The following is a 4,976-nucleotide window of genomic DNA, read 5'->3' as shown; positions in this document are numbered from 1 at the left end:
TTGTGTGCTCTCTTTTATTTGAGAAGTAATTCATACTTTGTTCCTCAGTTTGTGTCGCTCTGTCAAACTGCATTTTACCTCATAAATGCTGGAATTACTGTACTGTAAAGCCAATGGTGGAAGAAGTATTCAGATAATTTACTCTACTTAAAGGGGACATATCATGAAAAACTGACTTTTCAGTTTGGGTATCTGGACTGCCTACCAACGCACAAACTGTTTTTTTGAGGGCTGCCTGGATCAGAAAAACATGTGATTTAGCGCCCCCTTCCTATGTCACATGCAGGCTCATTACAATATACCGCCCCTTAAAGAGACAGGTGCTAAAACGGAGCGTTTCAGACAGAGGGTGAATACAGGTATATTCAGACAGACAGTATGAGGAAAATAATGTGTTTTTTGAACATTAAAGCATGTAAACATGTTCTAGTAGAAACCCAAAATACAAGTATAAACCTGGAAATGAGCATGATATGTGCCCTTTAAGTAAAAGTAGCAATATCACACTGTAAAAATACTCTTACAAGCAAACATTCAAAAGTTTAAAGACAGAAGTATTGGCAACAGTGGTGGACTGACATTGTCATCCATAGAGCTGCTAGCATGACTAAAATACTGTAAAGAAAAAACATTAAATGGCCCTTTTTCCACTAAAAAACACAAATTTAATGCTGAAAGTCTGCACTTTAACCTCATATTCAGTGTGTAATTTCACACCTAAATTAATAAGACGTTGAATCCAAACAGAAAAATGTCTCCCTTCGTGACCACAGACGTACACGGAGCTATTTCATGTGACTTGACAGTGCAGAGCCTGAGAGGACTTCTTGTTCTTAATGACCATAAATAATATGATTAACTCCCAATAAAATTAATTGGCAACGGAGGAGCTGCTGGCAGGCCATAGACTAAGCTGGCAAAGACTGTGTGTGTATGTGTGCTCGCATGTGTGTGTGTGTGTGTCCCTGCTGTGGTGTGAGGAACATTTCTCAAATCATGACCCAGTTCTGTTATCAAATTGGATCAAATGTGATTTTCGTCTCTGCAGAGAGAGAGACAGAAATGTGTGCAACTGGCAGTACATCAAGCTGCTCTTACATTTCATAAAATTGCTGACTTTGGTGCTCAAGATGGCACGGTGCTCTGCACTTACTGTACCGCTCTCTCTCTCTTTTTCGTGACAATGAGCAGAGGAGGTTTGAAATCCTTCTCTCAAATTTCTGTGGCTCAAACGGCAGCGATAAAGCAGAGAGGCTGAGTGTCTGTCTCTCCCTTAGCAAATCATTTTTCACTCTTCTTTCACGCTACATCCATCAACATCACGACAAGACACTCAAGTGTTTAGTTTTGGGGCAACAAATCCTATCCCGAGTATCAAAGAGGCTGGTCCGAAGCGTATCACAATGAAGTAAAATGGCTCATTAAATGTGTGATTTGTTACTCTATCATCTCATGTGTCCTATAACGTTCACACTTCTTTTTGAACTGAGCAGCAGCTGCTGGACAGACTCGGGTGACGATTGCAGCGCAAGGGGTGTTAACAAGGAGCAGGAATATAGCAACAATGCAAATTCTGGGAGAAAATCCGTGCTTAAAATAGCACTTGATTATATAGGCGCGGGCAGGAGGATGAGGATAGCACTGTCACTGGGAAATAAAGCTTTCTGGTGCTTGACAGGCACAGAGAAAAAACACCTTATAGACCCCTGCATCAAACACAGGCAAATAAAAATAATCTCCTACCCCTGCCCTTCCCCTTACTGTCTGTTTAATTCAGTGTATGTGACAGGATATTACACACAAATCCATACAAGGCTTGAAATATGAAAATCTGGCTTCAGTTTATGTAATATCATACTTTGTGGATGCTTCCTGGAATCAGTCGGCTCATATGCATTCATTTGTAGTTGTGTTTGTGTCCACCTGACAAATGTAAGCCCAATACACTCTTCCTTTAGCTCTGGTTTGGTCTCCCCAACAACTCCTGAAGGAAATTTCTCCACTCTATTCACCAGCAAGTCGCTAACTTTATCTGTCATTTGGTGCTGAGTAGGTAGCTTACTGCTTTTAGAGCTTTTTTTTGCTGAACATAGCTGCCAGCTGTTGCCGAAAACTACATGCTGATGAGAGCCGTGAGACTGAACCAAAACAGTCACATCCTGCCTCTCTGTCCCTGACATTTAATATTATCAAACAGACATTAACAACTTAAAGGTTGCATTGTATTTCGGATGTCTACTCTAGAAAACGGTATGTTCTTTTGATTGTTAAGTGTTTACGGGGACTGTTGCAAAAACCAAGCAGCTCGTAAACATCAGAGTTAAAACCGAAAAGATATTTACAAAAAGAGAGAAGAAATGCCACCACAGAAGCACGGGAGTAAGTTTTATTTTTTATTTATTTCATTTATCTGTATATTGCATATTCTTTTGATTCTTAATTCTGTGACACTTTTGATCGTCCATAGTTAATTGCAAATTAATCACATATTTTGTATCTGTTCAACATGTACCTTAAAGGGAGATTTGTCAAGTATTTAATACTTTTATCAACATAGGAGTGGGCAAATATGCTTGCTTTATGCAAATGTATGTATATATTTATTATTCAAAATCAATTAACAACACAAACTATGACAAATATTGTCCACAAACCTTCACAGGTACTGCATTTAGCATAACAAATATGCTCAAACATAACATGGCAGAATCAAGCCCAACAGGCAACAACAGCTGTCAGTGTGTCAGTGTGCTGACTTGACCAAAACTGCATGTGATTTTCATAAAGTGGGCATATCTGTAAAGGGGAGACTCGTGGGTACCAATAGAACCCATTTTCATTCATATATCTTGAGGTCAGAGGTCAAGGGACCCCTTTGAAAATGGCCATGACAGTTTTCCCTCGCCAAAATTTAGCGTAAGTTTGGAGCGTTATTTAACCTCCTTCACAACAAGCTAGTATGACACTTTCGTGCCAATGTATTCCTTAGGTTTTTTTAGTATCATATGATGCCAGTATCTCCACTGTAGCTTTAAATTTGAGCCCGCTACAACCTAAAAATCACAAGTTGCAATGATGCGTTAAAGAAATTAGTGCCGTTAAAACAAATTTGTGTTAACGCGTTATTGTTGCGTTAACTTTGACAGCCCTAGTTATGTCAGTTTCCGTCGAAAGGAGGGAAGTTCATCCCAAAGCTTGCTGTTGTACTTATATACCTTAAAGAAGTGTGCTTCATTCAGCTGTGAGTGTGACTACCAACAGAGTTCACACCGTCAAAGAGTGGGAGTGGGGAGGGTCCGGTTTGAGAAAGGCCCCCAGTCACCTGACCTTCCCCACCCACCTGCTCACCTGTTTCCACTTTCCCTTGTGAGCCCTGCGGTATATAACCGACCCATTTCCACTCATTCCCAGTCAGAACATCAACGGCCTGGCTTGTGTAACTGATGAAATAAAAGGGAAAGAACTGTGACTCATTATTCAGCTTTAGCTTTAGATAGCTGTAATCACCATCTGGTTTGTTCCCCTGCTATTAAGTTTACATTTTTAATCAGAAAACACTCTTAAACTTTAAAAAACAAAGTGAATGGATTCAACTGCCAAACCAGAGGAACTATTAATAGTTATTTAATCAACACTTCATGCTCCAGCTGCAGCCTTTGATGACCATGCACACCTGAATTCTGGTGTTATTTTTCCTCCTCCCTATCTTATGTTGTCGTCACCATCCTCAGGTTCCAGTCGTGTTTACATTCTTCCAGACCTCCGGCCAACTGGACCATTAAAAATGAAGGAGGAACACGGAGATGGCATGTTTAATGCATGGTCTCATCTCCTGCCTCTGAGGCTTGCCTCCGCTTTCTCAGGATGCTGCTTGCACAAACACACTCTCGGTGACAGGGACGAACGCCACGTGGCCGCGAGTCCAGAGGTAAAAGACGGTACACTGAGTTCCAGGGCTTAGAGTCTGAAAGGTGGAAAGTCAGCGTATTTCCTCTGAGTTGATCTCAGAGGTTGAGCATGACGGAGAAAATAGCTCCCCGAGGTTGACGCATGAAAGCTGTCTTTGAAGCATGCTACACTGGGAATGGTAGATTTGAGGAATCGCATATGTTTCTTTGCTTCAATGAGCATTTTAGGGGAGGCCTACGGTGATTTACAGTTTATTCTCAGAGTTTTATTTATGAGGATGGATTAGCTTCAAACCATCATCCCCTGAACAGTTTCCAATATCACTTTTCCATCATAAAAACCATTGTCTTTTAGAAGTAAAGCTCAAATGAAGGTAATAACGGGGTAAAATAACACAAATTATGGGTACAAAAAATATATTTGACACTTTCAGACAGGATGTTTTGATGTATTTATATAGAGAACATTTAATAAACATTCAAAATAATACATAAAGTGCTATTAGAAAATCTTATTGACAGCCTTATTATATTTTGCCCTTAAATTGTATAACATGAGGTCATGTGACAATGGAAATGTGTTTTTGTGTTGCTGCCAACTTAGCTCTTTAGCCAACAGAATTGGCTCCTGCACTTTATTCAGCATTACCGTGATTATTAGAGAAATATTTGGAACATTTTTATAGCCTGTATCCAGTCCCAAATATCAGGCTAATATACGAACTGACCCTTTAAATCATGTGATTGATTGAATTGCAGCTTTGCCATCCTACAAGGTCGTCTTTGAAGATGTTTTCCACCAGTGATTGGATTCATGTTATTTTGATTTGATTGCTCCTGATAACAACAAGCACCTCTTTACTCGCTATCAGCGTTTATCCCACAAATTAGAGCATCCAATCAACAGGCCCGTAATCTTGACCTGACCCTATGCAGCTCCTCAAAGTAGACCACTGTCAGGGATACAAAAATTAGGAAATTATGGGAATGGACATTGCTATTGTTAAGTTTATATTTTCAAGTCAAAGTGTGACTATATCGGTTGTACTGTAACTGTTAAAAAGTCCC

Source organism: Sebastes umbrosus, chromosome 20, assembly GCF_015220745.1.
Source record: "Sebastes umbrosus isolate fSebUmb1 chromosome 20, fSebUmb1.pri, whole genome shotgun sequence".
Taxonomy (NCBI): domain Eukaryota; kingdom Metazoa; phylum Chordata; class Actinopteri; order Perciformes; family Sebastidae; genus Sebastes; species Sebastes umbrosus.
The sequence above is the reverse complement of the archived record's forward strand: the minus strand, read 5'-3'. Positions refer to the sequence as shown.